General features: G+C 36.1%; 1 long non-coding RNA gene across 1 annotated transcript; it reads right to left on the bottom strand.

Annotated features, from left to right (window-relative positions):
* Positions 1 to 7,340: 7,340 nt before the first annotated feature.
* Positions 7,341 to 9,392, bottom strand: LOC122161146. Its single transcript, XR_006169110.1, has 3 exons — positions 9,362 to 9,392; positions 7,770 to 7,874; positions 7,341 to 7,421 (listed from the first exon to the last, which is right to left on the bottom strand). It is a non-coding gene; the product is annotated as an uncharacterized LOC122161146 (long non-coding RNA).
* Between the last annotated feature and the right edge of the window lie 18,526 nt (positions 9,393 to 27,918).

Genomic DNA, 27,918 nt, shown 5'->3' with positions numbered 1-27,918 from the left:
AATACTTGAGTACAGAAGACCTGTTACTTCCAAGTGTTCAATTTACATAAGAATGTACTGTGTAAGTGGAGGTGGCTTGTTATGGATATGTACATCATACTGATCATTATTGGAAGCAAAGATGATAAGCAGGAAGTGGGCAACTGGGAGAATTTAGATGCAAACAACACAAGAAACAAAATAATTAACACATTGATGTGGTCTATGGTTTAGTGGAAATCTATTGGTATAAAAATGCTGTTTGCAAGCAGAAAAGGCTATTACTGTATGCCTCTAAGATTGGCTTAGCACCATTATAAGACTTCTATTAAAATCCTCAACTTTGCAACATTATAGGTTTGAAATGTGTAAGTTATATGTTTCATGTTGGAATTTAGAAGGTTTTAATCAAGTGCTCATAATCAATTAAGCATATTCATCAGTCAACATTCTTTAATTATTTCACTATCAAAAATTAACCTTGGAGTGTATTTTATGATCCTATAGCATATCTTCATGTATTGACCCCTGTATTATAGATTCACCAGCGAAAGTGTTCAAAAAAGCCCTAGTAGTGTCAAAAATAAGTATCTAAGTAACACATGTCCTTCTGTTTGCTCTCTGTGAAATCAAGAACATCTATTTAACTGACTACAGCATGACAGAAATGTCATAAAATATACCTATGAAGTAAAAATTGGCAATGCCTCTGCTTTAGTTTACTTTACTAAATCAGAAAAAAAGATTTCCTTATCACAACATCTATCTTAGAAATAAAATTTCACACCTGTTGACATCAGTGGCAAATTCTGAACAGCTTCAGTTGACTTAGGATTAAATTTCAGAAGTCTGATATATGCCACATAATTTCTTCATCTGAATCACGTTTTCCATAATGCACTGAGGCAGCTTCTGTTGTGGTTTTTTTTTTTTTTGTTTTGTTTTGTTTTTTTTTTTTAAAACAAAGGTACAAGCTATCCAACCAGATCAAAACTATCCTGGCCATTGCTATGATAATTATTAATTAGGTCTTAGTTGTCATTAAGGTATTATTTCTCAAATCCTTATTTTGTTCGAACTCGCCAACATATTCGCTCAGAGAAATTGCTTCCCTCTGGTTTCCACATAGAAGCCTAGTGAAAACTTTGGGCGTACCTCAGATGGTGATTTAAGGAGATGCTATAAAGATGAAAAATATCTGCCAGTAAGAGACTTCCTGAACTGTTCATTCTTTGGTATTGTGGATGTTTTCCTTAAAGCATTCCCTCTAAGGGCCTAAATACAAAATTTTAATTCTCTGTGTAGTCATTAAAAAAAAAAAAAAAAAAAAAAAAAAGCAATTCTGAATGAGTACGTACTTTGATTCATTTTTTGGAGGATCTATTAACTGTCTTGTTCCTACCAAAATCATGAAAATTAGAGTAGCAAAGTTGGGCAGTGTGACAGCGTCATACCTTGGCCAGTCTGGCTTTCAATGCTTGGAGCAGCGGACTCCCACCATTTTGTTTTGGATAGATTTCCTCAGGCCACTTTAGCATAGGATTGAGACAGTTTTGGCTGATATTTAATCATTAATCAAAAAGAAAGTTTGCTTTCTTTATTCTGTCACGTTACACTTGGCTGTGGAGGTTTGTTAACTTTAATTTATGTGAGGATAAGCACAAGGGGTAAGCGGTGAAGGCTGACAAACCCTTTGTAACAAACCACCCATGCCCTTAGATATTTTATGGAGGGAGATATCCATACAGTATACTTGTACATAATAGTTACAAACTTAATCTTTAACACTTATTCCTTTCCCAGGCCAGCTCCAGGATTATTTTTGATTGCTTTTTAAGATCATTCAGCACACAATCTACTGTGTGACAATCATATAAAACTGTGTCAGACTCAGGCACCGGCTTTAATTGTAACACAAATGTAATGTGACACGAACAACGCACCCTGGTGTTCTGAGGAATAGTGCGATGTGTCACAGTGGCAATGTGTGAATCGGGCTTCTCCATTGTTATGGAAAATATGGCCTTCAGATGAAGCTACTGCAGCAGCAGCCCAAGAATCTGAGCTCAAGAGAGAGTCCTGTCAGTGTGCTTGTCGGCGCTAAATTCTTCTCCATGATCTCCAAATAATTTTAAAATGCTACTAACTGACCTGCACAGACTTCAAAAGATTTTAATCAAATGTTTGTTCTGAAGGCAATTTGTTTCTTTTTTTCCTCCTAACTGGTGTGTATTAGGTCTGCCAGAGACTAATCTTGCTTGGCATTTCCAGAATTTGTCTTCCTTCTTACTCCCTTATTTACACATCTGTAAGAGTATCTATTCATACAAGTATTTTAACGTACGTATACCTATTCTGTTTTCACAAATCTCATCAGAATTAGAGACGTTACTGACTTCTGCAATGCCACGCTGGTTTCAGAATATTCTTTGGGACTCTGTGACTCCAAAATTCCCTGTGGGCAGAACCTCCACACAGATGCCAACGAGCCCCACGCAAGCCAGCATTCAGGGCTTGCTTTATGAGCTTGCTGTTTCCTCATCCCAACTAGACTAAGCCAACTTGAGATCTGAACCTGTGTGCAAGCCACTCTGGACTTCAGAGAGCATTTCTGGTCCCAGAGAAGTGTCTACCTTTGTTCCACCATCATAATTAGACTCTCTGGATTGCATGGAATTGGTGTCAAATGTACTGAAAGAACTCAGAATTACCCCTTGCACCAGAGGTGTTCATGTAATTAATATCATCAAACAGGCAGTAATGTTCTCTTGAAGAATAATCTGATTTCAATTATACTGCAGTCAGGTCCCCACAAGGCTGCAGAACATCCCTATTTCTGCAGATTACACTAAGTTAGTGATAGTAATATTCTGAATATTTGTCCTTTTGCATGGTTTTATCCCCAAAATAGATATGAGATAGATAGGGTTAATGTTCCCACAGGGGGCCTCATTGAGTGAATTACTAAGATAGTAGCCATGTCTGAAATACTTTAAAAGGTTTCTAGAGCCTTCATTTTGGCAGCTGGCATTTGTTTTTAAGACTAGTCTTCTCTGTCAAGCAATTCACTTAACCTTTGTGCTAGGACAATTTATTTATCAAAAAGTAGATGATTCTTTCATATTCCACAACAGAAATATACAGAACTTAGGGAAATTACTTCATTACAATGAATAAAAAATACTGGCCAATAACAAATTATAGAAAGCATTCAAACATGTATGGACTTGCTTGGCATGACTTACGTTAATACAACACTGGAAAAACGTGATGACTCTAAGGGAAGCAAAATTGCATGGTAGAGCAGATAAAGAAATGTCTGTTAACACTATTTGATGATGTAAAGACTTCAGACTTCTTCACAGCCACGTAAGTCATTTGCTGCTTTCTTATCTGTCTTTCATTCCAGACACAGAACTCTTCTAGATTAGAGTTTAAATCTGATGATGTTGTTTTAGCAATTCCTCTCGTCTTTTATCCCCACTGAAAGAGTAATATCAGAGGAAAGCCATATAGAATTACGGCACACCTTCTTGTTCTGCAAGGATAGAAGGTAGCTATGTCGTGACAAAGTGTAAGGCCCTGGAATGCATTTCAGATAATAGGACTAGGACACAAGTCTCTAGAAGTGACTGCTACCATCTTTTTATGTTTTCACTTTGCTTAAAAATAGATAGTAAATAATCATACAAGTAACTTCTCTAACAACAGACTGAACAGGAATCTTTCTGAACCGCTCAGATTAACGTTAACAGATCATAAAAGAAAGCCTTTTTGCAGAAGTATTGTTAGGATGCTCACTAATTCTGTACCCTTTCCTCGTTAAGACTCTGCCCATGAATTTGTTTTCTGGATTAGTGATTTTTCTCATGAACATTTACCAGAGTATAAGAAGTTGAAAAGAATTAAGAATTAAACTGGATTCTCAGGTAATTTTTTAATGTACTACAGAGCAAAAAATGTTTCTGAAATACTACCCTTTTATGATGGACTGACTAGAAAAGGACATGACATATTTTGCTTTTTGCAGTGCTTGTAATTTCAGAATCATAATGAGAAAGAGAATGGATGGAAGATGAATGTGTTTCTGAGCTGAGAGAAAAAGAGCTTAATGGATTTCTGCACATTTGTGCGAGTTCCCTAACATTTTCTGATTTGTGGCACACACAGACATCAGCCGTATCAGGAGTTACTATCTACCACTCTTCTCTGACAGGACTTTGAGGTTGATCTGACATCTCTGTAAATTTTCCCACTGTCTTCCAAAAACTCTGGAGTCTGACTTTGGACATTTAACTTGTTTTCCTGCTCTAGCCAGGATTTCAGAGTCTAACATTAAGAATTATTTATGTATTCAGATCAGGAGGGATATTAATGTCCATATCTTTTGTTGTTACGGATAAAGAACAAAATAACAAGATTCTTAATTGGGGTGAAGCTCATCGTTAGATTGCAGTGTCATAGTAACATCATATGAACAAGAACAAAAAATTTACTTGATGGTTTCCACTGACTACTAATAAACTTTGCGAAGTGATTTGAATGGTTTGGAGTATAACAGTTGTTACTAAATACAGCAAATAAATAAATATGTCAAAAGATAATAGCTATTGAAAAATTCCAGTAAGGAAAAATCTGGTAACCAAAAATTAGCATCAGCAATGCTTGTGTAATAACCACATTGTTTCATAGTTCAAGCACAACAGAGGGATTCAGTTTCATTATAACACATTGTGAAATGTGACAGTCACAACTACTTCAGTGACCTCCATCCAGCAGGACGTTGGTTTGAATGTTCAGAAAGTGATCCTCATGAAAGTTTTGTATTATTAGATCTACCTGATATACTCCCACCATTTCATAAATACTATTTGCTTTCTCTTCCATTTTTCAAATCAATTTCTTCTTATCATACTTTTTTTACTGGCAATTTTCTATAGAATACAGTGATAAGAGCATAGAGAAAATGTAATGATGAAGTGTAATGGCAATGGTGCGTGAGGCAGGGTGGTAAAAACTCCAATCAAAGTCAGGAAATAAAAGAGAAGAGCATTTTAAATGCTGCACAGAATCTACAGGAAGAACATAGGCAAGCCTTTTCTACATTTTTTTTCAAAGGAAACATAGGTATCTTATGCCAAACAACATCAACAAAAGAAACTAGGCAAAATGTTAGATAGCAAGATCATAAGGAAGCCATACAACTGTAAAACAGGACTATGATTCCCACAGAAAGGTCTCAATACCTACATTCCTAGCTCCTTCACATATTTTGAGATGTTTCAACCTCTTTAGCTAACATAGTTTTTTTTTCTACTTGGCTCTGAAACTTTCAGTTTGAAGACAACATAGAAGAAATGATTAACCAAATAAACTTTTCGAAGTGTTCATATTTTCTGAAAGAATAAAGCATGGCTATACAGAAAGAAAGAACACTAGCTGTCACGAGTTTGACAAGCCCAGGTGGCCTTTTAGCTTTCTTCCTCACTCATTCACCCATTATTCCATCAGCAGCAAATCATATTACTAGCTGCTGCATGGAGAGGGTTAAATCCTCAAAACATGCCACAATACACATAGAAATTCACCAGCTGTAAGGAGAGCACTATGACTTGGCAAAGCAACCACCACTTCCATCACACCAGGGCTGTACCAATGTTATGAATGACTTAATGATAGAACATAAGTGGTTTCTGTGTTCAGAAGTAGTGTCCAAGTAAACTCCATCTTTCTGTGAACCCAGACATTATCTGAAAATAGGCACTGTATCATTATTTGCAAATACAATTCTGTTCCTCTGCTAGTTTAAGAGCATTTCTTTGTGGCTATTCAGCATTAAAATTTGCCGTCTTTTCAAGAAATAGACATAACCATATCTGTCACATTAATGAATTAAAAATACATTTTTTTATAATTAGCCTCTACTATTAATATCTACTAATGGTGCTTTACCTACTACTCGATGAACTAACCTACTAATTTACCTAGTAACCTATTAACATCTACTAATAGTTGTTAGTCACAAACAATGCAGTGCAATGTAGATAACTTAAGCTGCTTACTTTTTAGGACACATTACTGTGAATACTTGGGCACTGTGAGAATGATTTCAGATAAACTGGCTCTAGACTGGTCATCTCTCTTCCCTCCAGGCTTCTGAACCTTCTTTACTAATAGCAGCAGAAGATTTAGCCCATTTTTCTTCCCGTCTTCCCCTTAGTCAGCATTGACCATTTCAGCATGAATACAGGGGCTGTGCAACTTTCTCTCATTTTGTCTGTCAGAGATAATTTTATCATTATTGTTATTCTACTGTAGAGAACAGCAGCAGCCATGATAAGTGTATAGTATGATGTAACAACAGCAGGTAACATATTCTTGTAATCTCATCTGCACAGGAATTGTGAGCTTTCTTTCCCCACTGGTTATGCCAGGATCTCCCAGTGCCGTCAACAGTACTTCCCTCTTAACACCACATCACAGTATCACAGTCAGCTATCACTCCTGAATACCCTGCACTCCTCAGCCTCAACATTTTCGGTGTATTTCCAGTCTCAAAAGTCAATTCAGTGATTAGCACTTCAGGAAGGGGGGGCCTGGTGACATCTGTATCCTACCTGTCCTTCTCACTATGTCTTTTTCAGCCACCATCATTTTAGTGACGCTCATGGAGATCTTCACATAAATCACCTATCAGAGTCAGCATTTTTCAGGCATAATACTACTGTGCTCACAGAAGTATTTACCACCACACATTTCCAGAGACTCAACCACTCCCTCAGCCCAGTATCGTCAATCCAGTTCACAAGCTATCCCACAGAAGCAGTTACCTCCTCCCACTCTGAAGAGCTATATAAAGAAAGGCAAGCGTTACCTCATGATAATTAGCAGGAATGATTAATACCTTCTCTATGCCTACTCTAGTCAGCTCACTCACTAGGTGACATAATTGGTGCATATCTAGATTCGTATTCTCATACGAGTGAAAATTCTCATAAGACCAAGTGAAAATACTCTGTTTCAGTACAACTAGCAAGCAAATACCTTGCTTGTAGGTGCCTAACTATTAACTTACCCGTAGGGCAAATGAAATAAGAATTTTCTTTAGTATTGCTCAGCTGCCAAAAGACCATGAAACTGTGTTAGAGATTACCAGGCATACAGGTCGTACTTGTCCTTCTCCCAGTCCCACTTAAAAGAATTTAAAGGCTGGATATCTTAAGTAGAGGTTGTAACTCACCTGCTTGACTCAGGGCCATGAATGAATACGTTCAATGAAGTAGCTTGCAGTTGATGGTAAGAAAGAAAGAAGCCACATGACACACAGGAAGAAAAAAATTTGATGCTTGTATTTCTTCTATTCTTTCTCATAAGTTTAATTCATTTCAGCTGTTTTGACACAACTGAATCAAATAATTAATCTCCTTCTAGAGACCAGATGGCTGAAAAGTAGAAATGATGAAGGAAAATTGGTTTAACAAATAAGTATATCCCAATGACAACTTTCTTTGTAGGATTCATCCAACTTATATCGAACAGTCAAAATCTTACAACAAAGCTTAGAGAATATGGGATATATATTCCACTGCTGACATAATCCACTTTTTTTTCCTCTTTTTTTTTTTTAGATCTGCCCCTTTCACCTTAAAGAGAAATTCATGAAATTAAATGCTTCTACGGAAGGTCCACATCTGGGTCACAGTTTAAAGGCTGTTAAGATGATACCTTGTCAGCCACATGAATGAGCAGACACATATGCACACAACCAGGCACATTCAGGCAAGACATACCTGTCAGCCAGTGAGTCTTTGCAGTGATTTATTTGAATTTAGGGTTGACTCCTATTTTCTGTGCAGATTTCAAGGGAAATTGCAAACATATATATTCATCAGGCTCTGTCAAAGGAGGGTCAGAAAGAGGAATAAATAAGAATTGAATTTGATTGAAAATCACAAAACAAATGGAACAGCCTAAATAAATACAGCATTTTTTGTAAATTATGACCTTTCATGAACTTGGTATACAGATGTTGTGGTTTAAAGTGGCAGGTGGCTAAGCACCATGTAGTCATTCATTCACTTCCCTCCCTTCCCAGTGGGATGGAGGAGTGAATCGGAGAAAAAAAAATGGAATTTGTGGGTTGAGATAAAACCATTTACTAATGTAGGGGAAAGGATAATAGTTATGACTATATATATACATATATATGTATATATATATGTGTGTGTGTGTGTATTAACATATCTCAGAAGTGATGCACAAGCAATTGCTCACCACCCCACAACTGATGCCCAGCTAGTCCCCTAAGCTATAGAAGATGAACTCCCACCCCTTTAAAAATTCCTTCTGCATGATGTCAGATGGCATGGAATATCCCTTTGGCCAGTTTAAGTCAGTTGTCTTAATTCTATTCCCACTCAGCTCCTTAGGCCTTTTGCTGAGAATAGTCTTGGCTGCATACAACACTGCTTAGCAGCAGCTATGAACATCAGTGTCTTATCAGCATTGTTTTTCTCTCTAGAACCAAACACTGCATCATACTAAACACTCTGAAGAAAACAATTCCATCCCAGCTGAAACTCAGACAACAGATTGACAGCAGTTTTTTTCTGATTTTCTTATCCTTTTTAGGTATTTTAGTATGTTTTAGAGTAAAACCTACTGATATTTAGATCACTTTTATTTTACATTCAGACAGATCAAAAATCGAATGATTGTGTTAGATTTTGATTGTCTGTGGACTTACAACATTTTTGTTTCAACTTGAGTAAGGAATATATATATAGCCCTAGAGTGGTCAAGCAGTTAGACTAGATGATGATCATTGAAGGTCTCTACCAACTAAACTATTCATTTCATTTTTTCAGTAATTACCACTGCCTGTCTGACCTATATCCTATAAGCTGGACAACTGCAGGACCTAAACATCTCACAAATTCAGACTTACTTATCCTCACAATACCTACTAGAGCATTATTTTCCTGGTTTTTAAAGTTGGGAAACTGAAGAATTTGAGGGAAAAAGAAAAAGAAGTAATAGCAAATGATCCAAAAACTTTTAATATTTTAGTGGAAACTGCTGCCCGGATTAAGAGAAATATTAAGTGTCCAATTGCCTTTGATTTTAATGGAAAAAAAGATACTGCATTAAGATCAGTTTACAGCAACATTCATTTGGTATTATTGGATGTGGAATAGGAAGCAGTACTTAAGGACTTGCAGGAATAAAAGTTTTCTTAATAAAATTCTGCATAATGAAGTAAGTACATCTAATATATTATTATGTTTCCAAGTTTTGTATATGTAAAGCTTAGACAAAGGGAGGCAGATAAAGGTTAAAAGGGTAGACTAAGACACACTGAGGAAAAGTAAGTGCAATTTACCTCTTAGGATTATGTCTCTTCTTTCTTTTTCCTGTCTGGTGGAAGAATTGCTTTACTGACAGAGTCAAGAAATGAAAACAGAATATATAACTTAGATTTGCAAATGTCAGCTCCATACATCTCTGAACATCCAGCCATTCAAACATTCCCTTTAGCTTACACCTCATGTTTCAGCATCATTCTCATTTACTTCTGATGTAGTTGCATACACTCAGTGCACACAACAAACATGTAGGGTACTATTTGCATCATGGCGTGGTTGTGTATTGTGTAAATACATGCATATGTATTTTTAATGTAGATGTAGCCAGCTGGAATGATTAATGGTGTACAACAGTGCATCTCCTCTATTTCTCTTCCTCTTTCATGCACTATGTTGCAAAGTCTTTCTTCAGTTTCATATTGCCTTTCATCCTCAGAGATCATTTTGTTTGTACACAACTGAGCTTAAATACAACCACTTCAAAGTGCAAAGGAAATATTACGTAGTAGAAAGGGTAGTTGAGGAGACAGCCTTCAGATTCTGTCCCACCAAATTTGCATCTCTAGTGCCTACAGTGAACAAGAGTTTCGTTTTTAAAGCTTACTCTTGCAGAAGCACCATGTGCAGAGGATTGTATGGTTCACAGAATGCTGAGTGGCCAAAATTAGTTTTTATTTGTTCATGACTAAGCCAAAGGAACAGAGAAGCAACCCTATCAGTTCAAGTCCATCACGCTCAATATTGCGTCTCTGACAAAGTCTACGGAGAGGACAAACTCCTAAGCTTCACTGTGTTGTCATTTTTATGTTGATTAGATAATCCAATAATATGTAAATTACTATTCATCTCCTTAAAAGGAATTATTTCCATAAGCAACAGTGTAGTGAAGCCTGGTTTCCTCAGATATGTGCTTCCAAGTTTCTGGTGTTGTGAAGTGAGACCAAACCAAAGCTTTCATAGGCTGGTGTTGCAACATTGCTGTGTTTTATAGATTCTCTATTATTTAGTAACTCATGAAAGTGTGCTGCAGATTATTAGGGGCTGTATGAGATTTTCTGTCTCTTCTGATTTTCATATTTTGAGACCCCCCCCAATCCTCTTGTCAAGTTGGTTGAAAAGTTGGATAAAACTGAACAAAATTTTGCAAGGACAGAATAGGCAAAGTGAGACTAGTAGCTCAGACACGCATTGCATAATTTGCATGAAATGTTTCAAATTGCACAGAAATTGTATGTCGCATGCTTTATGATGTGCACACATAGTGGATCAAGAGAGGGAGCACTGGGTAACGGGATACATGATTCTTCTGTGTTACAGTTTTCTTCAGAGTGGTTCTGAATCTTGTCCTATCCCTATGGCATGTTCTAGCCCTCTGTCTTGGCATAAAGGGAATTCTCTGATACTGCTCCCTAATCTAATGTTAAGGACCGTTCATTCTACCTTTTTTGCTTGAAGTGTTTGGATAGGTAGCTCAGTCGCATCCTTTTCTCTTTAATTTAGAACTCTGCAACTAAAGAAGATGAAAGGAGTTTAATTAAATTCCAGTTTGGCTAAATACTCTGCAAATAATTTGTATTTGTTAAAGATTCTTTGTAGAAATCTTCCAAATGTTGTGCCTCTTTACTGTTGCATTCCCATCCCATTTTGTGGTGTATATGTATCAGCAGTCCTACAAATAATACAATGTAAAGTAGGAAGTGGCATTGAAGCCAAATGCTATACGAAATTATAGAGTGATGAGCAATTTCCATTTACTTCACTGGATTTTGGATCAAGTCATTACAACAGAGAATAAAGAATCAGATTCATCTCTTTTCAGATAAATAGTAAAATTGCTACTCAGTAGCAATGGAAGCACAAAGAGTGCTCTATCACTATAATTGCCTTTATCTTACCAAAAAGCAATTATCTCCGAAGAATTCCATAAACAATCTAGATATAAATCTACATAACGAACATATGACAGATATTTAACCTTAACACGCTTAATTTTCAAGTTTTCTTAATTTAAGAGTGCTCGAAACCCAGGTGTTTGCACAGGGCATCCAGGTTATCTGATTGTTTTTAAAAAAAACATGCATGCAGTACTGTATTTTGGCACTATGTAAACCTTCATAAAACTATTATGAAAAGAAGCAAGCATTATTTATCTTTAAAATCCAGTAACTGAACTTGAATTTCCTCCTAGAAATTTTAATTAGCAATCTGAAAAACACTAAGGCAAAATATCTGCTCTTAGTTGTCTGTTTAGGTTAAATTAAATTATTTCTGAAAGTAATATAATTAAAATCCTTTTAGTTCTTAATCAATATTTTATTTACATTAATTTTCCTTTTAGTACTTGATTAGTTCTTTTGAAAGGGTATGGTAGCTTATTTTCTCCTTATTATATACTCATGAGATGCATCTGTACTTTTGTGCTCTTGCAGCACAGAAACACTGTAAAAATGATAAAATTGTATGTTTATTCAGGTGGGCAACTGGAATTCTACCATATCTCAAGAGAAATTAAGTTAATCCTTTTTTTTTTAGCTCAAGCTCCTACTTGAAAATATCCTTCACTGGAAATCATGTAAGATGATATATATTACACACGGCCTGATTCACCTAGTTTCACTTAAGCCCCTATAAAATGGAGTGAATAAGAAAAGTAAAAATCATAATTCTTATTTGAGAATCCAACATATTCAAATTTAAAAAAAACTTAAACCAGGCAAAACTAAGTCCTACAGCTGCCACTGCTCCACTGATTTCGGGAACCCCACGTAACTGTCCCTCAGCAAACATGCTTAATGATTAATCACACAACGGAGACTTTCCTACCCTTAATGTATAAAGCTAACACTGACCATATCAACAATTATTAAAATGGAAAGGTATTCCCTTATTTCAGCACAAGATTTCTGAAAACTTAGGTCAGTCTCTTCTTTATTTTCATCATCATATCATATAAATTAATCTGAAACTATGCTCTGCCTAGTGTTGTGAGTGCTAATTCCATTCAGGCTTCACTCTCAACAGAACATGGTTAGTTCAGAACACGGTGGGGGGACAGAATTATACATTATGTTATTGTACACTTTGGAAAGTTTTTTCAGTTGTGCTAGCTAATCAGTATTTATTTCTCTACAAAGTCAAACTCTGTAGGGCTCTTGGGGGCTACAGTTGTTTTGCCCTGGGGGCAGGAGAAGTGGTGTGAGACTGATGTCTGAATATCTCCATGAAACTTTTAATCTGACATGAGGTTCTGTGTCACAAGAGTTTGGCAGATGACTGCAGCCAAGGAGCCAGCTCTCCACAAGTGATGTGAGGAGCCATGTCTGGCCTGCATGGTCCTGAAGAAGGGAGGAAGGCAATGGCTACCTAGCAGCACTTGAGTTAGAGGTATCAGATGTAACAAGGTGCCTCACTTTCATGCATACTGCTTAAGACTTGACAAGTCTGTTAAGAACTATCTCTGCTAGACACATAATGTTGCTCTCTTTAGCCCTCACTAATATGAGCATGACCCTTGACAGAACCAGAGATTAGAACATTAGAAAACAACAAGATATTTCAGTGCACTGGGTCGTACTAGACACCAACATTTTAAGAGATTCTAAGAAACAAGAAATGTGCACTGCAAGTTTGAAAGGAAAACTCTACATCAGAGGTGATTCTCCGATAGTGCATGCTTTAGAGAAAAACTGTATTGAAGTATTTTAAAGTATGTCACAAGAAACTGGTTTCAAAAGAACAGAAAGCAAACAAAAAGACTGAGTTTGGAGTTAAATGATCCTGCCATCTCCTACAAATTTCTTCAGGCTAAATTATTTCTATTCCTTTTGCAAAGAACCATCATATGCCATCCCAGTCATTCAGTAGAGAAATAGCAACCAAAGCCTGCAAGTCTTCAGATAGATAGAGGATCTTAGACATATGAAATAAACGCACATGCATGCACACAAAACTAGAAAGAAGCTACAGAAGAAATTGTGTATGAGTACAGTAGTAACTGGCTCAGAAATATCCACGATATCCAGATATGTCTTCACTCAGCATGAGTAAGATTCAGAAGACCTGACTACTTTCATATGAGATTGTAGGCTAATTAGATGAAGTATAAAAACCTCAAAAAACTCTAAATTTGATTTCAATTATATATCCTTTATCATATGAATACAACATAATTATATTAATAGGAACTATTCCTGATTACAGTAATATTGGAGGATGATGACCCTGAAGCCTTGTATTAAACTATTTTTAGGTCCTTATGTGTTACTTAAAAGTTAATATTATCATCAAAATAGAATTAATTCATTTGATAAATAATCATGTTATAGTTTCAAATAAGAAAACTGTGTCAGGACTTGAATAGCAATTTAATTTGCCCTAACATATTATTCTAAATTAATAAAAATGTTTTCTTTTTTTTTTTTTTTTTTTTTTTGCTAATGTTTTTCATTTGTGTTTTGACCATTTCCTGATGTTTCAATTAGTTTTGTTCACAGATGTGTACTAATGAGCATCAAGATCAAGGGTTATTAAAATTTATGACACTTACTCAGCCAACCCTTGAGCCCTGTTTGACTTCATATGACTCGATGTGTGTAAACATAGCTAATTCAGCTACTGTTACTTATGTACCTAATTAATGTAATGACATTTATGGAACTAGTCAGAAAATTCTGAACTAAATACTTTCTTCTCCAGTTAACGTTATGCCAAAACTAGAACAATTCTGAAAACAAATACTGACTTTGATGAAGTTCTGACAGGATTATTTCTAAGCTCTACAATAGGCTTCCTAGAAGGTGAGAGTAGAAGATAAACAGTTTCTGGAGCCAAACATGAACATTTCACCAAAGTCCCATTTTTGCCAAAAGTCTTTGTGCACTTGGTTTTCATTCCAGAGTGACACAAAAAGATCTTCAAAGCCACAGAAAAATGTTAAAAACTAGGAAGCCTTCCAATTAGCTCTAGCTCTTAGCTGTAATTGCCATCTTTGGCCCGAAGCAGTTTCTGTGGCTTTATAATATGTTCATTATTTGGATTAGTTGGAAAATCCTAAAAAACTGTGTTGGAGATGGAAGAAAGAAAGTGTTCCAAGTTGCAGCAAACTTTCTCCACAGACTGGATGGCACTGAATTTTGTTGTCATTAAAAGAGGAAGGATCTATGTTCCCAATAGAGAAAGAGAAATTCAGGCATGAAAGCCTGGAGACAATCTGCAGTGCTGGACTCTAAGTCCTCTTGCTAAATTGATGAGAAGAATGAATGAATGTTCGTCTCAGTGAGAATTATGTAGTCACTGATTTTGAACATTCAACCAGACATGGTTTCATCTTAAAATGTCTAAATAAATTTAATAAATCTCAATATAGGAGACAGACACTATGCAGAAAGACAGAATTAAAAAGTCCTAAACTAAAGGCAGGAAGGCCAAACCTGATTTGATAAACCAAGATCGAATGGTGGTTCAGAAGGTCAGGCTGATGAAGTCAAGGTTACTGAGAGACTTATTTTAAATACTGTATAAATAATTGGAAGAGAGGTCTTTGACATTTAGGGATGCCAGAGATGGAGATCATACAGTACTGAAAAAGAGACAACAGAGATGTGACAGAGAGCACAAATGTCTCAATGGGAAAATAACACATTAACCATAGCCTAGCAACTGGAAAGCTCTGCAGGCAGCATGGATGTGGACAGGCAGAAAAAAAAAACGAAACAACCTTAGCTCACAACCACGGATATAAAAATAGTAAACACAGGGTACTGTAACCTGAATACTTTCTGAAGTTGATTTCTGCAGCATTTTCTGCCACTTGGACACATAAGAAAGATCCCTGAACACTCCGCATTTCTCCATTCCCTTGCAATTCAAAAGAAATATGAAAAAAAATATTGAAAAGCACTTTTCTTTGAATGGGTTTGCACCTAAGTAAGAGCTACAAGGTGTCCTCTCAGTAAGTAACTAAATTAATACTTTCCTGGTATGAATTAGTGTTCTGAGTTGATTCCAAATGCCAGCAAACCATTTTCTGAAATGGAAAGTGGAGGCATCTCAGAGCAAACACAGTATCCCATGACTTACCAAGAACCATACATTTATCACAGTGCTGCCACAGTTTATGGAAAAATTGCAAATGTTTTATGTAATTTCAAATTATTTATGAGGCAAACATTCAACTTCAAAAATGAGCTGTTTAAAAAGGAATTATCTTTCAGTCATAATTATTGCATTACATAAAGCTGTATCAATAGCATGCCATTCTAAGATCTAATCTAGTTGCAATCTTTTGCCACATAAAGTAATGATAGCTCAGATGTTTAAAATTTGTCCAGTTAATCATCCAGCTAACTATGCCCACAGCATGGGAAGACATACCTGTGACATTTAGAAGACAGCACACAGCTATTTGACTATATAATTACCAATCTGCCTGACCTAATATGAGAAACGGATTCTACATTTAACCAGCAAAAGTATTCACATTTATTACACTAAAAGCCCCACTGCTCTGCCTTGAGGTTAACTGGACATCAAATTCTGGCACAAATAAAGTTTCCTGGTCCTCCTGGTGAACTCTTTCAAATTTAAGAACATGTAAAAAAAAGAGTAACTACTATTCATATGGCTCAGGAATCTGAAACTATTTGTTTATTTTACAGAATGTTGGCTCAATTTTAATTTTTTGTCTGTTTTAAATAGCAGAGCAAACATCTGGGATATCTGATAGATGCTCTTACAAGAATAATGACCAACAGCCAGGTTAGAACAGGCTGCACAGTAATTCAGACATGATGAGCATATGTGTACATGTACACAAATTTCATATATAGGAGAAGCAAGAACAACAGCAAACCACTAATGTGATTATGGTTTCAATTCCTAGCCTGCACTGTTTCCAGCAGAAGTTAGCACTCTCTCAGCACTAATGCACAAAGAGCTATAATACCTGGTTCCAATGCTGCGGTATCAATCTCTCCTCTTCCCTCATATATTTCTTCAGCTTTATCCTGTAAAGTTTTAGAGGGAGATAATTATCATTAAGCCTTAAATTATCTTCTGTCTTTTTCTTGATTTTTTTAACCTTATTCTAAGTAGAAAATCTCTCTTCAAAGATTATTTCAAGTAGATGTAGGCTGCTCTAAAAGTAATGCCTCCTATTTATTTCCACGGAAACTACAACTATTTGATAAAGCAAATTCTCAGCTACAAAAAATATATATTTTTAGTCACCAGCATTAGCTATGGATTTTTGCTAGCGATGAATAAGAGCTTGCATACTGTGCTTGTAAAATTCTGCACCAGCAGAGGTGACTTACCGTTTCACAGCACGATTGTTTGGAAAATGTTGCCCATGCAGTCCATCTTTCATCATCCCAAACAAACAGAAGTCAGAATGTGCCAAATTCAGACTATATAGTGGATGTGGTAGGACTCTCCAGCCAAGACTGGCAATGTGCTTCACTGTCTTCAAATTGGTATGGGGCCTGGCATTATTGTGTTGTGGGAGAAAGGTTGTCTTCTCCTCTGGCCATTTTGACTCTGGCTCATCACCGGTAATGAGGGTATCAAGGAAACTGTCATCTTTATCCTCATATTGGTTCAATAGTTGCTGATGAACATGCACATAGTATTCTTTCATGCTTATGTAAGCATTTGTGGGACCCATCTGGCCAAACTTTGTGAAATTCCAGTGTTGCCACTATCATTTTCAATGTAATGGAATATTCAGCTCTATACACAATTCCCTCATCATAGTCTACCAATTTGTGTAGATGAGCTGATCAAGACATTCTTCATTTTGTGGAGTGACAGTTCTGCAAGGCCACCTGGATCACAGCTTGTCTTTCACATCACTGTTGCCATTGCTGAAACTCACCGCCCAACTCCTCAGTGTGCGCACATTTACAGTTGGGTCTCCATAAACGTTCAGCAAGCACCAGTGTTTGTCAGTGGGTGACATTTGTTTCCTCATGGTGGAATTCAATTACACACCTTTGCTTCATATGCACTTCCATGTCAGATGCCATCTTGTCAGACTGCTCCTCTGCTGCCATCTGTCACATGCAACAGAATGTAATAGTATATTTGTAAGAAGGTTCATCCTCTGCTGCCATACCACTAATATCCACCTCTGATGGCGTGGGCCAGCATAATAAAATAAGAGGTATTACTTCCAGAGCAGCCCTCATAGACTCTGGTTTCAGACTAGTTAGTTTTTCACTTAAAAGGAAATTGAAATAAATCACCTTGGTCTTTCATAATATCTATTGATCTACCAGACAGTTTTACAATACAATACAATTTCATTTATAGGATATGTCATAATACCTACATCAACAAAATGACTTACAGTGAATTTCAAACACATTATCGTAACAAATCCATTGACTAAATTAGAAAAATATCCTTGGTTTATTTTTTCTAGAAATGCTAAATATAGAAATAAATTGTTTATCCTGAAGAAAGTAATTATCATTTTGCAGGAGCACAATGAGAAAATAGCAATTCATCGATAAGTATTTGGAAGAAGAAATTAACAGGTATGCTCAGATTGCTAGGACTTGTAATAAAATGAGTCTAATCTTCTTGTAAGAGTTATTTACAAAATGGCATGTAATACTCTTCATTTTCAAAACAGGAATGAATAAAAATGTCCCTATACAGGACACTTGAGTATACCAGGCTATTTAGTGGATTGCAGAGAGCTTCCATAACAGAAACAGAGGGATGTTTATGCAAAATATGAAAATGAGTAAAAGTTTCTCCAAAATTTGCAAATCAGTAAGACTATGAAGATGTGTCTCCATCCACCATCCACCAGAATTGTCAAGGATTTCCATGTAATGTACAACATGAAAAAAAGCTAATACAAAAAAGCAAAATCATTTATTTTCAAAGTGCAAATACTATAGGGGGAAAAGTCAACTTTAATGGTAATATAACTTTATCCATACCTGTTTTGGTCCCTACTGTTGTCATCCATTATGGCTTGGGAAGGGAACTAAGAAGAAAGGAAAGGAATATGGCATCAGTGGAATAGCAAAGCTTGCATGGATTTCCTCCCAGGAACATAGGAGAACCAAGCACTAGGACTAGAGCCTACGTGAAATGTATGAATTGCTCTGCAGTCTGTAGGAGAGAGGAAAAGTGGGAAATTCTCACAAAGAATGCTTGCACCCTACTCAGATATCAGTCACCTCACATATGAGCATTGACTTGCATAGCAGACTCACTCAACATAGCCACTAATTTCAGTCTTTGGTACAGCGTTCTTGTACAGATATGCAAAGTTGCATTCAACAACATTAAATCAACATAAAATTACAGGGACAAGGTCATGCAGATATGCCTAATTCAAAACATTTGCATTAAAAATAAGATTTAAAAAACCGACAATAATTCATTTCTGATAACATAATGGCAAAGCAAGTTCAAATCAAAATAGTGTATCTTGACAGTAGGAACAATCTATGCAATTATATTTTAATTCATCAATGTTTTTTTGCCATCAAAACCATAAAAGACAAAAAATTAACTCACTGTAAGAGCACCATAGATGTGTACCACAGATGCGAATACAAAGGGAGTACAGATATTTATTAATTTCAATGAAGTATTTTGTATTTCTTTTCATGTCTACTCTGGCATAAGAATGTTGCACTTCTGTTTATTTTGGGACAAGCTAGTGTATCTGTATGATTATTTTTAGTTGCTCCTTCTCTTGTCTTAGAGTGTTCATGACTTGTGATAGTGAGAGCATTGGAAGTAGTCTCTGTACCCTTTGTAACACATTATGACCTATTTAACCACCACTCCAGCTTGCTCTGTCTGCACAAGGGAAATAAGCCCCTGGCTGGCTGTGGAGAACTCTTACTGTGCTTAGTAATTCCTGTCAGCGGTAAGAGGGTCCAACCTTTTGCAGAGGCATGCATCTAAAACAGCAGAATCAAACTTGCAGTGTCGTAGCTGTAAATGTGATTGTCTCTTCCTCTCCAACAATCCCTACATTTGCCCCTTTGCATTACATACCAATAAGCTATCAGTAACAAATAGGCATATATGGTCACCTCATCAGCCAATGTGAATTTGATTCAAAAAAAAGCTATTCTGAAGGGTATGTGTATTTTTCAGTATTTCTTCCATTGAACTATGCTGTAGTGATCCTTTCTTAAACACTGCAGCTTCTCATGTTTCAAGCTTAAATTCCAAAGTCATTTGATGCTGGGTAGGAGAGAGAGCAGACGTTTAAACACTGCTCTGAATGTGCTAGCTGCTGTTTCTATCTGTATTTCAAGGGTCTGAAGATTTGTAGAGATACTTGCTTCTCCTCAGGATGATAATTTGCCCAAACTCCCACATGAGCATCTTGTAAGAATTTTACCAAAATAAGATATCATTCTTTGTTCAGCCAGCACAGGGAGCTCGGCAACATTAAAGCGTGATGAATTTTCACATTTTTAATGTCTTACCCAATATCGTAATTTTAATTATCTCTGTTCTAGTTGTCACTATAACCATTAGGAAAGCCATCAGTCACAGGTAGAGATAAAAAGAAATATCAGCTTCCAAAAGGCATTCGATACAGGCAGTTTAAGAATTAAACAGCATTGCATAATGTCTTCTCCACTTTTTTTGCAGTAGAATATATGACGACAGAAGTTAGAAGCAGTTGAGGAAGTAGCACTCTATTCTGCAATTAAAAATGATGGATAAAATGAGAGTAGAACTGCAAAGCTGTCATTTTTAGATATTAAAAAGACAAGCATTTTTCTAAGATGACTGGAAAAATCTTTCACTCATCTACTCATTCTGCTTAGATGTCAAAAAAATAAAAGCTTTATAACACTTAACATTTTAATAATAATTCATGGGGAAAGAAAAAAGAAAAAGGAAAGAAAACTTAGGCCTAAACTTCCTCTCTTTGAACAAAATGAGAAGTTCTGTCTTCAAATTCGAAGTAGTCAGACTTAAATTCTTGGTTTTTAAAGTAAGTATTATCTGAGATGTTAGTATAAATATGGAATAAAATGTACTGTTCTGCTGGCATAAATCTGGAAATAAGAATAACATTTATTAGTGACAGTAAATTTGGAAAGATGACTTATTTTTATCTTTTTTCCAGTTTACAAATTTTCTAAGCAGTTACATATCTATGAGACAGACATCCAAAATCTGGGAAAGGAACCACCCAAGGGCCTCCTTATAAAAAAAAAAAAAGCCAGGCCCTACTTTCCATTTCCTCGTTAGACCTTTTTTAGGCTTACAGCTGCCTGAATGCAAGGAGAGAAAATTCTGTTGAAATTTTGACCTTTGCAGTAGGCAGGGAGAGTTTGGGTTGTTGTTTTTCTCTGAAAGTAGGATAATTCCCTAGTTATATACAAATGCTTCAAATATGGGTCATTACAAGGAAATAGCACTGAAGAATCTAATTACAAATTTCCCAGTTTTTGAGAAGACCTGGTCAGTGAGAACTCACCTGGTAGAGTACATTTAGCACTCTGCCTGTCTGTTAGAAGTCTGCTTATTGCTATGATAGTCATGAAAAAATGGAAGCTGTGGTTTGGGTTCTCAGCCCCTGGAAGAGTCATGGTTACAGTGGAGTACAAAGATTAATGTAGTTTTATACACACGTGAATCGGCCACCCAAAGCCATTAGAATATGCCCCAATGCTTGGCCTAAGAAAGCATAGAACAAACTGCAATATTTATAGAATTTATAAAGTGCAAAGAAGGCCACAGACATCCTCACAACATTAACTGTTTGAATATTGAAGTCCTGAAGAGAAGCCAGTGCACTGCTGTAAAAAAATAGTTTTTCTTTTTCCTAGAGGGATTCTGTGCCATAACAGCAGCTAACTGTTGCACTCCTCTGCTTGCTCTTCCTGATCAACTGTCTCCCTTCCAGCCCCTGTAATTCTGTGATATCATCACTGAGCTGTGTACCAAGTTAGGTGTCACTGAATATGGCCTTTTGTCATGGTGCACCTTCAAATTCCTGAGACAATATAATGATATTAAAAACCATCATCCTTATCTAATTACTTCTCTCTTTTCTGTGAAGGAAGTTAAGTAATATATGCCAGCAGTAAATGAACAGCTAGAAATAATTTTGTCCCGACATCACTGTCCCAGATTGTGAATTACTACTCTACCAACCATGATGCCACTGTCACTACAGCATCACAGCTCTGCAGAAGCCTATTCCTTAGCCAGAGTAATTTTATACCATACTTCAGGCTTTTCCCCCAGACGTAAACCTGATGTTTCTACCTGTACTTTTATACTTCTGGTTCACATCAGTCCATGTCAAAGAATAATACAACGATAATATATAACTCTAGGGAATACTGATGTTATATAAACTGCAGCATAATACTTACCATATTAAATTCAATTTTTCAATTTAGCTATTCTCTGTCTGTTTTACTTGGCTTTAAAATAAACAAATCTCCAGTGCCAAATGCAGCAATTGGAACTGACCACCTACAGCAAAGGATTAAGGAAATGAAAAAATGCTGTGTATTTGTTCTGAAGCTTAAACCTTCTTCTCTCCAGCTAAGGAACTTCATAGATTACAAACCACACTGCTCTAAATTAAATAAAATGGAAATATAATGAGCTATGGTGGAGTGAAATACAGTTTATTTAAAAGCGTTTTCAATCACATAAACTCTAAGGGAAGGTCACTCTTCTGTTAAAAGAATTTGCAGGCTTTTCTTTGGAAAAAAAGTCTGTTATCCTGGCAACTTTATTATAAAAGACAACAGAGTGCAAGGGACTGAAGTTGACTTCCATTCGTTATTTTTATTTCTTTTTATTTCTTCCGTTTTCCCATCTGTATATGAAAATCTTATTGACAGTATCACAAGATTTGGGGTTCTGTGGAGCAAAACCCTACTTTGCTACTGCATTCAGACCCCTGAGTCATGTAGGTGAAAGACAGGAGACAGGTTTCATTGGCATTCAGACTTCTGAACTTTGTGAACATCTTTGTAACTATCTAACATGAAGCAAGAACTCCACTTACCTACCTTAAAAATGTGACTCGTGTTGATGTTATTCTAACTCAAGGGAGCCCACTGAGAAACCAGCATCAAGAGATAACAGGTGATATCCAGACAAGGAGTGACCATCTTACCTGTTCCCTACAAAAGGAAGCTCAAACTTTTCTTCTGAAGGTTGTAAGCTCACATTATTTGTAATGCTTACCCAACCATCTAAGTCCAAACAAAAATTAAGCCATAGATTATTTCAGAAATATGATAGAAAATGATATGATGATTTTACTGGTTTTGTAGTCATTCCGATTATTTATAAATCACAGGTAGAGTTGACTGGAGGGTGTAATTGTTTCGTTAAAATATGCATATAAAGCTAAGTTCTATTAAAGTCAAAGGAAGGAATCCCATTACAGTTTGTATGCTGAAGAATAGTAGTAATATTATGGGTCCTTCTCTGTAAGCTCTCTCTCTTCCCCTCTGACTGAAAACCAGAATTCAATATACCATTCTGCATAGATTCTAATATTGTCCTCCACATTCACTGAAGAAGCAAGACTGAGAAATCTCCACAGTGTTCAACCCTCTTATACTGAAAATCATTTATCCTTTTCCATTTATTTTCAAGCTGCTTGACTTACATGTTTTATATTACGACATACTTGTGTGAAATTTGAGAGGCTTGTTTTAAGTTACAAGTCAGTTCAGGAGGAACAGAAGCATATGAAAAGAAAAACAGGAAAAAGAGTACATTACTATGATTTTGAGGTTACTTAAAAATATATAAAGTTGAATTCATGGAATATCATGGAATTTAATCCAAATTATAATAATACTTAATAAGTAATTTCCTACCTATTTACAGGTCAGTATTCATCATGTAGTTCCTACATCCTCTGTAGTTCGCGACACAGAATTAACATATTTGATAGCTGGTGCTAAGCTTGCTCTTTTTTTTCAGTGCACCAGATCCATGTATGGTAGCTTGGAAGCTCAGAAGAATTCAGTGAATTCTGATCAATGCACAAGATAGAGATGTAAAGGGTGCTCTGTAAAATTAAGGAAGAGATACTGGTAAGAGGCCCATAAAGAACTGTCAGCTCCTGGTTTGCCATGTCTCTCCTTGAGGTAAGCAAGCCAGTAAGTTGTATTCTCTTGAACAACTCTTGTGAAGGAAAGCATTAGGTCTGGCAACTCCATTTTGTGACAGTGAATAGCAACAGATCTTTTAGGAGGTCTCAGAAGAGAGTGGGATTTCGAGCTATATTACATTGTAGGTTGCCAGAGAGAGTGATAAGAAAGACAGAAAAAATGAAGAAAGGCCAAAAGACTGAGAACAGGCATCACTTGAAAGACCATTGAGGTGAGCTAAGTGTGAAGCCTTACCAAGAGTCAGCCAAGAATTATGACTCAGCCAATTAGGAAAAGGCTTTTTAGTACCATTCTCTAAAATGATAGGGAAAATTAAATCCTATTCAACTTATATTTACAACTTATATAACAATTTCTCAAATTATTAGCTTTATTCACAGAGATAGTTCCTCTCAATTTGGTTTACCAAGCTTCAATCCAGCAGAGTGGTAATTGCAGCCTTAACCCAGCAAAGCATGCATAAAAGCGATCTTATGAGCAGTTGAATTGATTTTAGTGAAGTATAGATACGTTTAAGATATTCATACACTTAAATGCTTTGCCTGAGTATGGTTTAGATGAACAACATCACTGTTATTAATCAACCTTATCAGCCTGTCTAGCAATGCAATAGAGCCAGCACAAAGTTAATGTAATTGCTAAGTCATTGGAAATAGGCACAAGACAGGCACAAGTCTATGAAATGATCTTGTGAAAGCATTTGTCTGAAATTAGTTTTTTTCCCCTCCAAATTATCTCATATTTCTGACCCATGAGAGAACTGACTATTCTGTACAAAAATAAAGAAATCAAATAAAACTAAACATGCTAAATTATTAATTAGATTAATAGGTGATACCTCTCAAAAGCACTTCTGAAAGAAAGATTGTTCAAAGATCAGGTGCAAAAGTTTATGCATTTGACTAATGACAGAAAAATATTATTATTCATATATCTTATTAGTCTTAAGTAACATCATTTTAATTAAAATCAATGCCCACTGAATTTCTTGAATGGCATTTAGCAGCGATAAGGAAAACAATACACATTTCCTGTAAACACTTTGTTGCACATAATTATCAATAATTATCAATTCATTTACTTAAATACCCAGCTTGTGTTACAGTAGTCAATGAGGCTTGTGCTATACAACAAATTAGATTTCTTAAACCAAGTGTGATAACAACATGGGGGCTTATACTGAAAAATCAGGACATGGTGTAGAGCCCAGCAGTTAAAATGATTACAAAGGATCCAGGCAGCACTAAACTCCACTGCCCGAGATGGGCATCAAGAGGTGGGTGCTGACAAAATGCTGTGGGACCTGGAGCCATTTGTGTTGACTAACCAGGTTTTATTCACATCCCAGTCGAAAGAACAAGAAGCAACCATTTCCAGAACTGCCTGATTTAGGAGATTGGATCTCATTTCAAAGCTCCTTGAGTATTCAAAGTAGTATGCAAACCTAATGACACTTAATCTACAAGACCCATGTTGGGTTTTTTTGAAACAAATCAAAAGATGCATAAAGTTCTATTAGGTGTCTCAATACTCTTAAAATGAACCTCAGTATGTATCTGTGGTATATGTATCAGTATGTATATGTGGTCCTCGGTAACTCTGAGACATAGTCTAGTTCATTTCAATGTTCTTTTTCTCACGTCAAGAATGTTGTTTAGAGGATTCTGAATTCAATGCAAAGCCTTTTATTATATCAGTGATTCTGAATATAATTTGTTAAAAAAAAAAAAAATCGTGCATATCTCAGTTTGCAGACAGTGTTGAGAACACAAGCACCAGATTTTATTTACACACTCTTCCTAAGTCAGGCTATTTAAGATCTCTTATGAAAACCTCTATCTCTTCTCATTGCATCCCAAAGGCTTTAGGCCTTTTAGAAATAAGCTGTGCACGGGAGCATTATCAATATGTCTTCAGCATTTGCCTTAAGTGAAGAAGGCAAAGTTTGTAAAGCTGCTGTTTTCCCTCAGGGAATTACACAGGTACTTTACCTCAAAACTTTCTAAACCTGCTATAGGATTGCTGTTGTAACCCTGATGCAAAGATATCACAGAGGCAGAATTGAGAATCCTTCATTAAGCCAACAGAGGTGGAAAAATACCTGGCTGAAAAGAAGCAGCCAACCTTCAGCTAAATAGGGGCTGCAAACAATTGCTCCAAGTTTAACACAAGGAAGCTAAGCAATTAAACAACTTAATGATCTTTTCTCCATGTTTCAGATTATTATCTTTATATTAAGACCTTAAGCCTCTGCAGCAGGATGCGAAAAAATGCCAGGCAAGAACTGTGAGAAGGTAGTTAAAATGAAAATGGAGAATATTAAAACGTCCCATAAAATCAATATCTCTACTTAATCCATGGAACTATTGCTTTTGTATCCAGTAAAATTATATACTTCTCTTTCCTAGGCTTTGTTCTGAAGATATTTTCTAAGTCTACCATGAGAATTTGAAGATAAACTACTGAATGACAAATATTTTCATTCAGTTGTTTCTATCACTTGCTGAATTGTTCAGTTCCATCTACAACGAATGACTTTGCTATCACTGCTGTCATTGGTACATTTGGTAGTTTGGGCGATCTTTATTTTGCTTCAAGATGACCATACGAAGACTCCGTGAAGTACAAAGGCATGTTTTACTTAGCTTGAATTCAGATAGGTAGGTATCCACTAATCTTTTTTTTTCTATGTTCATATGCTTAACAAAAATTTCTAGGCAATTTGTGGAACAGTCCCTAATTAATGGTGCTCATGACAATAGCAACATGGTTTCTTCCTTTACAGAAAAGAAAAGGATAGACATTATATAAACATAATCTTTCTGTAAATCTTTTCCTGTGATTGAGCCAGGATAATTAGATCTAGTCTTGCCAAAACCACCAGCAACATAATTCTGTGAAACTATCTGGGGCTGAAGGCCCCGATTTCAGAAGTAAACATAATATTTACATTCATTAGCCTAATGGAACATAATAAAGATGTAGAATAAAGTATAGTCTTTTATAAAAGCTGCTTATATTCTGTTCAAGTGACTTTAATATATTTTTCAGCTCTACATTAATGGTTTTAACAATAATACACCAATTTTTTCAACTAAGAGGAAGACCCTCAACTCATATGCCTTGTGTACAAATTTATAGTAAAAGGTCTTTCTCATCTCAAACAGTTTAGTATCCAAATAAGCAACATGAGAGAGGGAAGGAAGTTGTCTCCAGCACACGTGGGACAGGCCAAAATACACAGATACAGTCTGTCTACTTGTGAAATGATGACGGAGTGAACAACTTAGCCTAATCAAAGTTACAGGTCAGGGATTTATGAAAATGAACCCAAATTGTTTATTGTTTGTAAGACATTCAGTGTGCAATTATCTTAACGTCTCCAAAGCAAAGATTAACCCCAACAAACTATAGATAACTAATGTGTCAATCTTTTCCCTAAGCAAAGGTGTGTAATGCCATATGAGATGTTTGGTTACCAAGGACATCTGCAAGATTTTGGCCAATTCAGTGCAGCACCTGCAGAAAATCTACAGACATTGGAATCTCAGCAGCAGGGCAGATGCAGTGGCCTGCAGCATCTCAGATTGCTTAGATGTCTATGATGATACCGTAAGTGAAAAACATGTATTGGTCATCTGCATTTTCTATGCTGTCTCTATAATCAGAATAATGAGATACTGATCTTCAGTAGGACAAACAGCTCTCTGGAGATGCCACTCTTTCTCCACTGACTTTGTAGAGAACCTTGGCTAACTGTGCCCCTGAAGAAGGTTCAGCATTTAGGCATTGTGTTATTTTTTTCCACATGGTTTTTGTTGTCTTTCAGAAAATGTATCCTATCTAGCCTTAGGCAAAAGGCTTGGTGTTTTTCATTGCTATTTTGTTTTGATTTTTTTTTTCTCCATAATCTCGTATTTATTCCTTAATTTAATTATTTAATTATTTATTTTAATGGTTTAAAAAAAAAATAGCTAGGTGTACATGAAAAACAAAACAACCGAATAAATAAATGGATGAACAAAAAACACCGCCAAAAAACCCTACAGCATTACTTACATCTTCATCAGAGTGCAAACCACACTTAGGAAAAATGTTATTCTCAGCAACTAAGTACCAGATTTAGCTTTGAGTACCCAGGCTTCAAAACAGCAAACCACTTCCACAACTATTCAATCATTTGTGAAGCTTGTCTGAAAGCATTTACAGCTGAAATAACTATAATGAAATTATTCTAATATGTGCTGAATAAAAGGTAGATATGTATTTCTTTCAGAGGACACACGCAAAATCATTATTCCAATAAGAAAAATCCAGGACTTCTAAGCTTGTTTCTACTCCTGTAGACACATGTTATTCAAGGACATTTATACATCCAAGCTGTGAAGAAGACAGCTCCAGACTTGTCTAACCTATGCACCCATCTC

The sequence above is a fragment of the Centrocercus urophasianus genome, unplaced genomic scaffold, assembly GCF_019232065.1.
Source record: "Centrocercus urophasianus isolate 14NV4802_14NV808 unplaced genomic scaffold, USGS_Curo_1.0 seq_19, whole genome shotgun sequence".
NCBI classification, from domain to species: Eukaryota; Metazoa; Chordata; class Aves; order Galliformes; family Phasianidae; genus Centrocercus; species Centrocercus urophasianus.
Note: the sequence above shows the minus strand (reverse complement) of the source record. Positions and strands in the feature narration are given on the sequence as shown.